At 44.6% G+C, this 15,000-nt stretch overlaps 1 non-coding gene and 1 pseudogene across 1 annotated transcript in view; both read right to left on the bottom strand.

The window, feature by feature from the left end:
* LOC142356632 (large subunit ribosomal RNA) overlaps positions 1 to 241 on the bottom strand; it is a 3,524-nt gene extending 3,283 nt beyond the window's left edge. Inside the window, exon 1 of the ribosomal RNA XR_012761458.1 lies at positions 1 to 241. This exon is cut by the window's left edge and continues 3,283 nt beyond it. This is a non-coding gene — a ribosomal RNA (large subunit ribosomal RNA).
* A 1,685-nt stretch (positions 242 to 1,926) lies between these two features.
* LOC142356636 (5.8S ribosomal RNA) lies at positions 1,927 to 2,078 on the bottom strand (annotated as a pseudogene).
* Between the last annotated feature and the right edge of the window lie 12,922 nt (positions 2,079 to 15,000).

Below are 15,000 nucleotides of genomic sequence, written 5' to 3'. Positions count from 1 at the left end.
GTATCGAAAATGACCTTTACAGGATTTTCACCTTCTTTGATGCTACTTTCCAGTAGACATCAGGACAAATTCACCAGTCTAGCATCAAACCATACCGGACACCGAGAAATGTTGCCATTTCTCTTCCCGATGAGCTTTTCCCTGTTCATTCGCCATTACTAAGGGATTCTCAGTTGATTTCTTTTCCTCCCCTTACTGATATGCTTAAGTTAAGGGGGTTCTCTCGCCCAATTCAGGTTATGTAGTTGATTGTCTCTTAATTTGGTTCACTGACCAATATGAGACAGAAACCGATTCAGCAGTTTTGTTCGCTACTACTATCAAACACAGGTCGAAGTTTCCATTCAGTCATTAATTCCAACTTTCAAATGTTGTTGTTTCAGCTTTCGCTTACTAGAAGCAACATAATACTCGCTGCAATACAGACCTCGGGAACCCTCACCGTGAATAAGGTTCACTCACATATTTCAACTACATTTTGCGTGGGATTGGAGATGAGGCTACTCGTTCTTGCTCAGTACTAGGCTGAAAATTAACGAAACTTCGTTACAAACGTTCACATGTTGATGTTTCCGCTTTCGCGTACTCGAAACAACATAATACTAGTCTTTGTAATTTAGTTTCATAATTTCACTGTTCTCATGCAGAATTTTTGCTCATTCTTATCCCAAATTTTGACCTGGCTACTAGTTACACTCCTTGTACTTATTGCAAAATGACCACAAATTTCAACAGCTTTCACATGTTGCTGTTTCGGCTTTCGCTTACTACAGTCAACATAATACTCGTTGCAAAATAAGTGCTCGGCATCTGCAATTTTCCAAAGACGAAGTTTCGCCAGTTCAATTTTCGCTCGCCAATTATGGCTACTAATTCACACGGTACTGAGCTCAACAACATTAAATTTGTTCAGCAAGACTTTCACATGTTGATGTTTTGGCTTTCGCCTACTAGAAGCAACATAATACTCGTCTTGTTAGCTCATTCAATGAGAATAGCTTTTCCCGTTGAGAATTTTTTGCCTTCAATTGGCGTTGTAGTGAGTTTGGCTACTCAGATCACCAAATACTTGTGACAATTCGAACCAGAAATGTTTTCAATTTTCACATGCTGATGTTTCGGATTCAACCTACTAGAAGCAGCATAATACTTGTATTCAACAATTTCTGTATCAAATCCCAGTTTTCTCTGGTGCATCTTTGCCAAACTATTCCAAACTGCCTGAGTCTGAATACCAATTACAGGTACTAGTAAATGCACGTTACTAAGGACTATATAGTTCTAGGTTACTGTACACAACGACGTTCACATGTTTGATGTTTCAGCTGCCGCTTACTAGAAACAACATAATACTTATCGTGCATACCTTTCCATAACTTGTCCTTTTCAGATGCATTAGTTTCCCTTTGTCTTGGCTTCTACAGTCAGACTGGCTACTAGTAACAGCACAGTACTAATCACATATCGTTCTACAGTTTGCAGACAACTTTCACATGTTGATGTTTCAGCTTTCGCCTACTAGAAACAACATAATACTCGCTGTATACATTTGTAGTTCTCTATGTAACTTTCATGTGAAGAAGTTTCGCCAGTCTTTTTGACTGTCTCAAATCTGAGTCATGCTTAGGCTACTATTTGCTTCATAGTACTTATCGCCTCGAGATCATTGAACAAAACTTGATTTTCACATGTTGCTGTTTCAGCTTCCGCTTACTAGAAACAACATAATACTAGTCTCATTAAGTTCCGTCTCTTTGCAATTTTCTTATGAAGAAAATTCGCCATCACAATGACTCCAGCAGTTCTTGATCAAGGAATGCAATCATTGATCAGAATGCTATTATTTGAATCGGTTCTGCTTTAAGTGTTCCAATTTTATTGGAAGCACCAACAATAGAACATCAATGTGTTCAATCGAGAGTTATATAACCCTGAATCGGACGCAGTCAACAGCCGAAGCCGAGACCGCCTTTTGCGTTAGAGAGGTCGGTAAACAAATCTTGCGATTCATACCGAATTAACACATATAGCTGTGCTCCTCTTCGTAAAGCGAGCCAAGTGATCCCCTGTTGAAGGATGTATTTGGACCAATCTAGTAGCATTTGGTTTCCAACAAGCTCTCCCAAGTTAGCTTACTTATTGGGCTTTTCAACCAATTCGGTTGGCTACAAGCATCATCAAAGTACTAGCCACAGTTTGATCGCAAAATTCTACGACTTTCACATGTTGATGTTTCGGCTTGCGCTTAGCCTACTATAAGCAACATAATACTAGTCATATCATAGAGCGTGATCAGCTTGTGACGTTCTCATGATGAAGTTTCACCAACAGTGTCTCACTTCGAGCTTAAATCCAGCTACTAGTAACTACACAGTACTGACTGCAACGATAACTTTTATCTATACCTTTCACATGCTGCGCTTTCGGCCAGGGCCTACTAACGTCAACATAATACTCGATATAAACTTTTGTTCATGATGCAGCTTCCCCATGCAGAAGTTTCGCCTTCAAATGCTCTCTTGGCCATATGACGTAAGAAAAGGTTACTAGTAACATCACAGTACTAGCCACAGTTTGATTGCAAAATTCTACGACTTTCACATGTTGATGTTTCGGCTTGCGCTTAGCCTACTAGAAGCAACATAATACTAGTCATATCATAGAGCGTGATCAGCTTGTGACGTTCTCATGATGAAGTTTCACCAACAGTGTCTCATTTCGAGCTTAAATCCAGCTACTAGTAACTACACAGTACTGACTGCAACGCTAACTTTTATCTATACCTTTCACATGCTGCGCTTTCGGCCAGGGCCTACTAACGTCAACATAATACTCGATAAAACTTTTGTTCATGATGCAGCTTCCCCATGCAGAAGTTTCGCCTTCAAATGCTCTCTTGGCCATATGACGTAACACAAGGTTACTAGTAACATCACAGTACTAGCCACAATTTGATCGCAAAATTCTACGACTTTCACATGTTGATGTTTCGGCTTGCGCTTAGCCTACTATAAGCAACATAATACTAGTCATATCATAGAGCGTGATCAGCTTGTGACGTTCTCATGATGAAGTTTCACCAACAGTGTCTCACTTCGAGCTTAAATCCAGCTACTAGTAACTACACAGTACTGACTGCAACGATAACTTTTATCTATACCTTTCACATGCTGCGCTTTCGGCCAGGGCCTACTAACGTCAACATAATACTCGATATAAACTTTTGTTCATGATGCAGCTTCCCCATGCAGAAGTTTCGCCTTCAAATGCTCTCTTGGCCATATGACGTAAGAAAAGGTTACTAGTAACATCACAGTACTAGCCACAGTTTGATTGCAAAATTCTACGACTTTCACATGTTGATGTTTCGGCTTGCGCTTAGCCTACTAGAAGCAACATAATACTAGTCATATCATAGAGCGTGATCAGCTTGTGACGTTCTCATGATGAAGTTTCACCAACAGTGTCTCATTTCGAGCTTAAATCCAGCTACTAGTAACTACACAGTACTGACTGCAACGCTAACTTTTATCTATACCTTTCACATGCTGCGCTTTCGGCCAGGGCCTACTAACGTCAACATAATACTCGATATAAACTTTTGTTCATGATGCAGCTTCCCCATGCAGAAGTTTCGCCTTCAAATGCTCTCTTGGCCATATGACGTAACACAAGGTTACTAGTAACATCACAGTACTAGCCACAATTTGATCGCAAAATTCTACGACTTTCACATGTTGATGTTTCGGCTTGCGCTTAGCCTACTAGAAGCAACATAATACTAGTCATATCATGGAGCGTGATCAGCTTGTGACGTTCTCATGATGAAGTTTCACCAACAGTGTCTCATTTCGAGCTTAAATCCAGCTACTAGTAACTACACAGTACTGACTGCAACGATAACTTTTATCTATACCTTTCACATGCTGCGCTTTCGGCCAGGGCCTACTAATGTCAACATAATACTCGATATAAACTTTTGTTCATGATGCAGCTTCCCCATGCAGAAGTTTCGCCTTCAAATGCTCTCTTGGCCATATGACGTAACACAAGGTTACTAGTAACATCACAGTACTAGCCACAATTTGATCGCAAAATTCTACGACTTTCACATGTTGATGTTTCGGCTTGCGCTTAGCCTACTAGAAGCAACATAATACTAGTCATATCATAGAGCTTGATCAGCTTGTGACATTCTCATGATGAAGTTTCACCAACAGTGTCTCATTTTGAGCTTAAATCCAGCTACTAGTAACTACACAGTACTGACTGCAACAATAACTTTTATCTATACCTTTCACATGCTGCGTTTTCGGCCAAGGCCTACTAACGTCAACATAATACTCGATATAAAATTTTGATCATGATGCAGCTTTCCCATGCAGAAGTTTCGCCTTCAAATGCTCTCTTGGCCATATGACGGAACACCAGGTTACTAGTAACATCACAGTACTAGCCACAGTTTGATTGCAAAATTCTACGACTTTCACATGTTGATGTTTCGGCTTGCGCTTAGCCTACTAGAAGCAACATAATACTAGTCATATCATAGAGCGTGATCAGCTTGTGACGTTCTCATGATGAAGTTTCACCAATAGTGTTTCATTCGAATTGGTTCTGCTTTAAGCTCTCCAATTGTTTTGGATGAACCAGTTTTGCCCTTCGAAGCCACTTTTGTGAGCTTTTGTGGGTCTTTACCAAGAGGATATACCTCAAGGCCTCTTTCAATTCCTTTAAGTTCTTTCAACTCCTTTACAGTTTCTAGGTTCACATAGCTGCAAACCTTATTTCTAGTTTTAAGTCTGGCCAACTTGGGGAGAGTTGGTGCAGACCGTGACCAATTCTAGTAGGATGCCACAACAAGAATGTGATCAACTTAGCTTGTCGATGAACCTGCCCCACATTCAAACAACTCTATCGCCTTTTCCTCGTATAGTTATATGCGAGGGCCTCTCATAGAGAGCGCTGTTAGCAACCTTTTCCACATAGACGATAAAGTTGTGAGTGTTTTGCACATGGCTGTTGTCATCACCACGTGACGAGTCAACTCAGCTTGACTCTCTACACTCCGACAAGCTTTGCACATACGCCTTTAGTTCAGTATGTGTCTTTAATCTGACTCCGGTGCCTCAAGCCGGAAAAATTGTCAGATTATGATCATTATCGGTTAGTCATCCCGATGCAAGATCGTATCGTACTGTCTTTGTCTACCTCCAGATTCCGAAGAACAGGAGGAGACTCTCCCAGACCTACATATCTGGGAGAATGTTCAGAGGGCGAGAAGCTGTGGATTACTCTCCCCTAAGAACTGACTAAACTTTACCCTCGTCCAAGGTAAGTTTATTTTAGCTAGCCTTCTATGTAAAGGATCTGAGGCTAAGCTGTGTTTTTTCGAGCCTTTGGCTCGGAGCAAGTTCAGTGGGCGCCCCGAGTAGCTCAACTCTTTCCCACTGAACAGCGCAACGCTCTGTCACTCGCTGGGATTTTTGCGTGTCGGTTCTAACCACGCGACTTGTGGACCTTTTTAGGCCTTTCTCATTCACAAGTCTATAGCTGGGCTTCTATAACCCAGCTTCTGAGATCTAGATAGCTGCAGTTCTGCTAGGCTGCTTTTGCTAACTAGTCTCCCTTTAAGCAGTCCCTTGCCATGACTGCTGAACTATGTATCCACACAAGTAGTTTTTGAGCTCGATACATAATTCGAGATTGGTTGCCAAGCAATCTCTAGCGACAGAGCGTCATGCGCACTACAGACATGGCCTCTACCAGCAGCCATGCCCGAAGGAATCAATCACTGATCCTTCCGCAGGTTCCCCTACGGAAACCTTGTTACGACTTTTACTTCCTCTAGACAATTAAGCTCGATCCGCTTCATCCCGTTGCCGGAGACCGAAGTCCCAACAGTAGGAATTTGCAATTCTTGCTTAACTATCCAATCAGTAGTAGCGACGGGCGGTGTGTACAAAGGGCAGGGACGTAATCCCTATGAGTTGTTGACTCATAAGTACCAGGAATTCCTGGTTCACGTCTGCAAGTTACAACAGACGATCCCCTTGAAGCGCTGTACTTTTCTCTGATTGCCCAGTCCATTTCGGACCAAGGGCTGAGTACTCAATCTAAAAGTACACAGTGTAGCGCGCGTGCAGTCCAGAACATCTAAGGGCATCACAGACCTGTTATAGCCTCACTTCATCTGCGGTATTTAATTCCGCATAGTTCCTCTAAGAAGTGTTTGAATTCACATATAGTGAATTTCATTATTTAGATGGAGAAGATCTCGTTCGTTATCGGAATTAACCAGACAGATCACTCCACTAACTAAGAACGGCCATGCACCACCGCCCATATAATCATGAAAGATATTCAATCTGTCAATCCTTAAGATGTCTGGACCGGGTGAGTTTTCCCGTGTTGAGTCAAATTAAGCCGCAGGCTCCACTCCTGGTGGTGCCCTTCCGTCAATTCCTTTAAGTTTCGATTTTGCAACCATACTTCCCCCGGAACCAATAAACTTTGGTTTCCCGGTTAATCTCTTGCCAAGTCAAGATCGACTTTGACAAATTGTAGGTTGGTATAGTTTATGGTCAGAATTACGAGGGTATCTAATCCTCTTCAATACTCTGACTTTCGTTCTTGATTAATGAAAACATTCTTGGCAAATGCTTTCGCAGTAGTTTGTCTTGCCACGATCCAAGAATTTCACCTCTAACGTAGCAATACAAATGCCCCCGTCTGTTCCTTTCAATCATTACCGCACTCAGCCAACCGGCATCAATCGAGTAGCGGGTCATTCTCCATTATTCCATGCTTTATTATTCGATCCCAAAGGATGCTTTGAACACTCTAATTTTCTCAGGGTGAAAACACCGTTTCCACAGTTCGTCACATTTAAGTGCAAACTATTTCTTCGATGCGAAGGATGAGCGGAACGAGTCAACAGATTTAACTGAAGACCATGTTGCCGTTCTACTCAAACAGATCCAACTATGAGCTTTTTAAACGCAGCAACTATTGCATACGCTTGTAGAGGCTGGTATTACCGCGGCTGCTGGCACCAGACTTGCCCTCTACTCGTTCATCAATGGAGCTTTTAAGTCCATTCCATTCTGATTACAAACCATAAAGGTTCATATCATTATTTCTAGTCACTACCTCCTCGTGCGGAGAGTGGGTAATTTGCGTGCCTGCTGCCTTCCTTGGATGTGGTAGCCGTTTCTAAGGCTCCCTCTCCGGAATCGAACCCTGATTCCCCGTTACCCGTCACAACCATGGTAGTCCGTTACACTACCATCATAGGTTGATAGGTCAGAAATTCGGAAGTTCCGTCCCCAAGCCGAAGCTATCTGGGATCTTTCAGTTACTAGGACTCATCACGGGATGTGTCTGTACTTAGCAAATCACCCGGTGTAGTCTTGTAAAAGTCTCCGACAGTGTCGGACAATCAGCATGCATTAGCTGCAGGGTTACCGCAGTTATTCATTTAGCTTGCAAATCAACTAATAGATAGTAACTGATTTAATGAGCCATTCGCGGTTCCACTTTTTCAAGCTTCGCTTGCACATGCATGGCTTAGTCTTTCAGACAAGCATATGGCAACTGACAGGATCAATCAGTTTAATTGTACTTTGAACAATCTTTCGATTTGTTCGAATTTAGAAAGACATAGCCTTGCGGCCTCGTCAATCTTGCTTTGAGCTTTTTAAATCACGAAGAGTTTCAATGCATGCTTTGGCATGGCTACTAGTTACTACACAGTACTCTACACACTTAGAGTTACCCACGATTACACATTTCACATGCTGATGTTTCGGCTCGCGCGTACTAGAAACAGCATAATACTATGTGTACTGGTAGATAGCGCTCTGTGAGCATTTCCCATGAGCAGGTTTTGCCCTCCAAATCTCTGTTCTACTGTTACCAATACCGGCTAACAACTGTATCATACTAGGGAGAATTGACTCATGATTTAAAAACCAGATGTTCACATGTCGATGTTTCGGCTCTCGCCTACTAGAAACAACATAATACTAGTCTGTTAAAAATCTCAATCACGCCGCCTCTTCAGATACAGAAGTTTTACCTTTTATTGGTTAGAGAACAGCTTTCCAGCTGTCGACATGGTTACTAGTAACAACACCGTACTCAACACAAAAACTTTTCAACTTCACAACTTTCACATGCTGATGTTTCTGCTTTCGCATACTAGAAACAGCATAATACTTATTGTTTTGTCAAGTAATTTGTGTGTCTTTCCCATGTGAAGTTTCACCGGTCAACAATGTTTCCCTGACCAATTACGGCTACTAGTAGCTGTATAATACTAGGGAAAATGATTGAGGATTTAATATCAGATTTTCACATGTTGATGTTTCGGCTTTCGCCTACTAGAAACAACATAATACTAGTCTGCTAAGAAATCTCGCTCAAATTGCCTTTTCACATACAGAAGTTTCACCTTCTATTGGTTAGAGAACAGTTCTCAGCTGTCGACATGGTTACTAGTAACAACATCGTACTCAACACAAAAATTCTTCAACTTCACAACTTTCACATGCTGATGTTTCTGCTTTCGCGTACTAGAAACAGCATAATACTTATTGCTTTGTCAAGAAGTGTGTGTGTCTTTCCCATGCGAAAGTTTCACCGGTCAGCAATAATTGCCGTGTCCAATTAAGGTTACTCATAGCTGTATAATACTAGGGAAAATGATTGAGGATTTAATATCAGATTTTCACATGTTGATGTTTCGGCTTTCGCCTACTAGAAACAACATAATACTAGTCTGCTAATAAATCTCGCTCAAATTGCCTTTTCACATACAGAAGTTTCACCTCTTCTTGGTCACTGTACAGATGATGCTGTCTGTTCTTTATTTGGTTCTGCTTATTATAAGGAGGGGCATCACTCCTTCCTCCTTGGTTTGCATGCATTAAGCCTGCTTTGTGAAAAGCGTATCTTTCTAGCTTTTCTTCGCCTTACTCGAGTAGGACGATACAATCCAGACATTAGTCAGTCTTGGTGTAAAGTCACTGAGTATTATTCGGTTCTGCTTTATTCAGCAATATGCTGTATAATTGTTGTAATTTGCGAACATATTTGTTCTCAGTTCCGAACTACTAGCGACGACAGATTACCAGCGGTCATGAGCCATCAAGGTAGTTCTTTGGTGCATCAAGTAGAGAGGTGCCATCAAACAACACTTCCCTAATAATGCTACACACATAGAATTTGCTACAGTGCAGCTTTTTACTTTGCAAAATTTGCGCACAAATTTTGCATAGAATAAATGTTTTATCAAGATTTTTAGATCCCCTCCCTTGAGAGAACGTTACTCCTTTAAGTGAACACCCCGCGGCGTCCTGTTGTTATTGCTTATAACCATTTCGCAAGCCGGAGGCATAATGCACTACGCAAGCCGCTACTTTGGCACAGAGGCACCTAGTTTTACACCCGGGACTTCAGGTGGCCCAGTTTTACACCCAGTACAGCGGTGCCAGTTGGTAACCCGGTGGATCCTCGGAGACCAGACATGATCATAGATCAAACCCGATGTATGCTACTCCTGAACGTATAGTATCTCCACTGTGCAATGAAATTATCGTTCGTTTCGGGCCTTCCTATACGTTCAGCAGACAATCGCTAGGAATTCACCTCGTGACCCGTGGTGACCACACTGGATTTCAAGTTTATTGATTTGGACAGACCTGTCATTTATTTTGCTTTTCAGCTTCAGTTCTGCTCGATCTAGCTTGCCTAAGGCTTGATCTCGCTTTGCTCACCCCTGTAGGAGCCTCTACTAGTACCACTCGGAGTAATGGGGAATCCACCAGACCTAATCGATGAATGCCATCAAACAACAAACATCATACCCGGCTTCATCAGGCATATTTTATTACTTCCGAGAGGTACTTTAGTATCAGATCTTTCTCCATGCCTCTTATGAGGACCCGTCAGACCTTTCGGTTTATCGTTTAGCTTCAGTCCTGCTCGATCTAGCTTTCCCAAGGCTCGATCTAGCTCTATTCGCCCCACTAGAGGGCTCTCTAAGACCCCTCGGTCTTAGTGTTAGCTCCGGTACTGCTCGGTCGTGCTTGCTGAAGGCCCGACCCAGCTTTAGTTAGATTCTCGTACTTTCTCTTGGCCTCTCTAGGAGGACCAGACAGACCTCTCGGTCTATCGTTTAGCTTCAGTCCTGCTCGATCTAGCTTGCCCAAGGCTTGATCAAGCTCTATTCGCCCCGCTAGAGGGCTCTCTAAGACCCCTCGGTCTTAGTGTTATCTTCTGTAATGCCTAACCAAGCTTACTACAGGCCTTGGTCAGGTCTTTATCGGTCACCGATTAGTAACAGACCAATCATAGGGCCTTCCACCCTATCCGGGTTGAGGTCTTTAGTCCAGCCATATTTTGACAAGACACCTCTCCCTAATAATGCCCCACACATAGAATTACTGTCCATGCAGTATTTAACTTGTGTTTTTTTCTAAAATTTGATTTTCACTTTTTGGAGGTTCATTTGCTCCTCTGACACTCTTTCAGCTTCAATCTTACTCGATCTAGCTTTCCCAAGGCTCGATCTAGCTCTATTCGCCCCACTAGAGGGCTCTCTAAGACACTTCGGTCTTAGTGTTAGCTCCGGTCTTGCTCAATCGTGCTTGCTGAAGGCGCGATCAAGCTTTAGTTAGCTTCTCGTACTTCCTCTTGGCCTCTCTAGGAGGACCAGACAGACCTCTCGGTCTATCGTTTAGCTTCAGTCCTGCTCGATCTAGCTTTCCCAAGGCTCGATCTAGCTCTATTCGCCCTGCTAGAGGGCTCTCTAAGACCCCTCGGTCTTAGTGTTAGCTCCGGTACAGCTCGGTCGTGCTTGCTGAAGGCCCGATCAAGCTTTAGTTAGATTCTCGTACTTTCTCTTGGCCTCTCTAGGAGGACCAGACAGACCTCTCGGTCTATCGTTTAGCTTCAGTCCTGCTTGATCTAGCTTTCCCAAGGCTCGATCTAGCTCTATTCGCCCTGCTAGAGGGCTCTCTAAGACCCCTCGGTCTTAGTGTTAGCTCCGGTACAGCTCGGTCGTGCTTGCTGAAGGCCCGATCAAGCTTTAGTTAGCTTCTCGTACTTTCTCTTGGCCTCTCTAGGAGGACCAGACAGACCTCTCGGTCTATCGTTTAGCTTCAGTCCTGCTCGATCTAGCTTTCCCAAGGCTCGATCTAGATCTATTCGCCCTGCTAGAGGGCTCTCTAAGACCCCTCGGTCTTAGTGTTAGCTCCGGTACAGCTCGGTCGTGCTTGCTGAAGGCCTGATCAAGCTTTAGTTAGCTTCTCGTACTTTCTCTTGGCCTCTCTAGGAGGACCAGACAGACCTTTCGGTCTCTTGCTTAGCTTCAGTCCTGCTCGATCTAGCTTTCCCAAGGCTCGATCTAGCTCTATTCGCCCCGCTAGAGGGCTCTCTAAGACCCCTCGGTCTTAGTGTTAACTCCTGTAATGCCTAACCAAGCTTACTACAGGCCTTGGTCAGGTCTTTATCGGTCACCGATTAGTAACAGACCGATCATGGGGCCTTCCACCCTATCCGGGTTGAGGTCTTTAGTCCAGCCATATTTTGACAAGACACCTCCCCCTAATAATGCCCCACACATAGAAATACTGTCCATGCAGTATTTAACTTGTGTTTTTTCTAAAATTTGATTTTCACTTTTTGGAGGTTCATTTGCTCCTCTGACACTCTTTCAGCTTCAATCTTACTCGATCTAGCTTTCCCAAGGCTCGATCTAGCTCTATTCGCCCCACCAGAGGGCTCTCTAAGACACTTCGGTCTTAGTGTTAGCTCCGGTCTTGCTCAATCGTGCTTGCTGAAGGCGCGATCAAGCTTTAGTTAGCTTCTCGTACTTTCTCTTGGTCTCTCTAGGAGGACCAGACAGACCTCTCGGTCTATCGTTTAGCTTCAGTCCTGCTCGATCTAGCTTTCCCAAGGCTCGATCTAGCTCTATTCGCCCCGCTAGAGGGCTCTCTAAGACCCCTCGGTCTTAGTGTTAGCTCCGGTACAGCTCGGTCGTGCTTGCTGAAGGCCCGATCAAGCTTTAGTTGGCTTCTCGTACTTTCTCTTGGCCTCTCTAGGAGGACCAGACAGACCTCTCGGTCTCTTGCTTAGCTTCAGTCCTGCTCGATCTAGCTTGCCCAAGGCTTGATCAAGCTCTATTCGCCCCGCTAGAGGGCTCTCTAAGACCCCTCGGTCTTAGTGTTAGCTCCGGTACAGCTCGGTCGTGCTTGCTGAAGGCCCGATCAAGCTTTAGTTAGCTTCTCGTTTTTTCTCTTGGCCTCTCTAGGAGGACCAGACAGACCTCTCGGTCTATCGTTTAGCTTCAGTCCTGCTCGATCTAGCTTTCCCAAGGCTCGATCTAGCTCTATTCGCCCCGCTAGAGGGCTCTCTAAGACCCCTCGGTCTTAGTGTTAGCTCCGGTACAGCTCGGTCGTGCTTGCTGAAGGCCCGATCAAGCTTTAGTTGGCTTCTCGTACTTTCTCTTGGCCTCTCTAGGAGGACCAGACAGACCTCTCGGTCTATCCTTTAGCTTCAGTCCTGCTCGATCTAGCTTTCCCAAGGCTCGATCTAGCTCTATTCGCCCCGCTAGAGGGCTCTCTAAGACCCCTCGGTCTTAGTGTTATCTCCTGTAATGCCTAACCAAGCTTACTACAGGCCTTGGTCAGGTCTTTATCGGTCACCGATTAGTAACAGACCGATCATAGGGCCTTCCACCCTATCTGGGTTGAGGTCTTTAGTCCAGCCATATTTTGACAAGACACCTCCCCCTAATAATGCCCCACACATAGAATTACTGTTTATGCAGCTTTTCACTTGTGAAATTTTTAATTTTCGCAATTATTATAGAATAAGTGTTTGCGCAGCTTTTCATAGGTCGAGCTCTAGCTAGCTAGCTCAAGCTAGCTAGCTAGCTCAAGCTCAAGCTATCTAGCTCAAGCTCAAGCCAGCTAGCTCAAGCTCAAGCTAGCTAGCTAGCTCAAGCTCAAGCTAGCTAGCTAGCTCAAGCTCAAGCTAGCTAGCTCAAGCTCAAGCTAGCTAGCTCAAGCTCAAGCTAGCTAGCTAGCTCAAGCTCAAGCTCAAGCTAGCTAGCTCAAGCTCAAGCTCAAGCTAGCTAGCTAGCTCAAGCTCAAGCTAGCTAGCTAGCTCAAGCTCAAGCTAGCTAGCTAGCTCAAGCTCAAGCTAGCTAGCTCAAGCTCAAGCTCAAGCTCAAGCTAGCTAGCTAGCTCAAGCTAGCTAGCTAGCTCAAGCTCAAGCTAGCTAGCTAGCTCAAGTTCAAGCTAGCTAGCTAGCTCAAGCTCAAGCTAGCTAGCTAGCTCAAGCTCAAGCTAGCTAGCTCAAGCTCAAGCTAGCTAGCTCAAGCTCAAGCTAGCTAGCTAGCTCAAGCTCAAGCTCAAGCTAGCTAGCTCAAGCTCAAGCTCAAGCTAGCTAGCTAGCTCAAGCTCAAGCTAGCTAGCTAGCTCAAGCTCAAGCTCAAGCTAGCTAGCTAGCTCAAGTTCAAGCTAGCTAGCTAGCTCAAGCTCAAGCTAGCTAGCTCAAGCTCAAGCTAGCTAGCTCAAGCTCAAGCCAGCTAGCTCAAGCTCAAGCTCAAGCTAGCTAGCTAGCTCAAGCACAAGCTAGCTAGCTAGCTCAATCTCAAGCTAGCTAGCTCAAGCTCAAGCTAGCTAGCTCAAGCTCAAGCTAGCTAGCTAGCTCAAGCTCAAGCTCAAGCTAGCTAGCTCAAGCTCAAGCTCAAGCTAGCTAGCTAGCTCAAGCTCAAGCTAGCTAGCTAGCTCAAGCTCAAGCTCAAGCTAGCTAGCTCAAGCTCAAGCTCAAGCTAGCTAGCTAGCTCAAGCTCAAGCTGGCTAGCTAGCTCAAGCTCAAGCTAGCTAGCTAGCTCAAGCTCAAGCTAGCTAGCTCAAGCTCAAGCTCAAGCTCAAGCTAGCTAGCTAGCTCAAGCTAGCTAGCTAGCTCAAGCTCAAGCTAGCTAGCTAGCTCAAGTTCAAGCTAGCTAGCTAGCTCAAGCTCAAGCTAGCTAGCTAGCTCAAGCTCAAGCTAGCTAGCTCAAGCTCAAGCTAGCTAGCTCAAGCTCAAGCTAGCTAGCTAGCTCAAGCTCAAGCTCAAGCTAGCTAGCTCAAGCTCAAGCTCAAGCTAGCTAGCTAGCTCAAGCTCAAGCTAGCTAGCTAGCTCAAGCTCAAGCTAGCTAGCTAGCTCAAGTTCAAGCTAGCTAGCTAGCTCAAGCTCAAGCTAGCTAGCTCAAGCTCAAGCTAGCTAGCTCAAACTCAAGCTAGCTAGCTAGCTCAAGTTCAAGCTAGCTAGCTAGCTCAAGCTCAAGCTAGCTAGCTAGCTCAAGCTCAAGCTAGCTAGCTCAAGCTCAAGCTAGCTAGCTCAAGCTCCAGCTAGCTAGCTAGCTCAAGCTCAAGCTCAAGCTAGCTAGCTCAAGCTCAAGCTCAAGCTAGCTAGCTAGCTCAAGCTCAAGCTAGCTAGCTAGCTCAAGCTCAAGCTAGCTAGCTAGCTCAAGTTCAAGCTAGCTAGCTAGCTCAAGCTCAAGCTAGCTAGCTCAAGCTCAAGCTAGCTAGCTCAAGCTCAAGCCAGCTAGCTCAAGCTCAAGCTCAAGCTAGCTAGCTAGCTCAAGCACAAGCTTGCTAGCTAGCTCAAGCTCAAGCTAGCTAGCTCAAGCTCAAGCTAGCTAGCTCAAGCTCAAGCTAGCTAGCTCAAGCTCAAGCTCAAGCTAGCTAGCTAGCTCAAGCACAAGCTTGCTAGCTAGCTCAAGCTCAAGCTAGCTAGCTCAAGCTCAAGCTAGCTAGCTCAAGCTCAAGCTAGCTAGCTAGCTCAAGCTCAAGCTCAAGCTAGCTAGCTCAAGCTCAAGCTCAAGCTAGCTAGCTAGCTCAAGCTCAAGCTAGCTAGCTAGCTCAAGCTCAATTGGGAGCGCTTTTCTCGCACTCTGATTGGCTGCCACTGTTAGGCCATTTGGGAGCGCTTTTCTCGCACTCT

This window comes from Convolutriloba macropyga, unplaced genomic scaffold (assembly GCF_964194025.1).
Source record: "Convolutriloba macropyga unplaced genomic scaffold, txConMacr16.3 SCAFFOLD_1323, whole genome shotgun sequence".
Lineage (NCBI taxonomy): Eukaryota > Metazoa > Xenacoelomorpha > Acoela > Convolutidae > Convolutriloba > Convolutriloba macropyga.
Note: the sequence above shows the minus strand (reverse complement) of the source record. Positions and strands in the feature narration are given on the sequence as shown.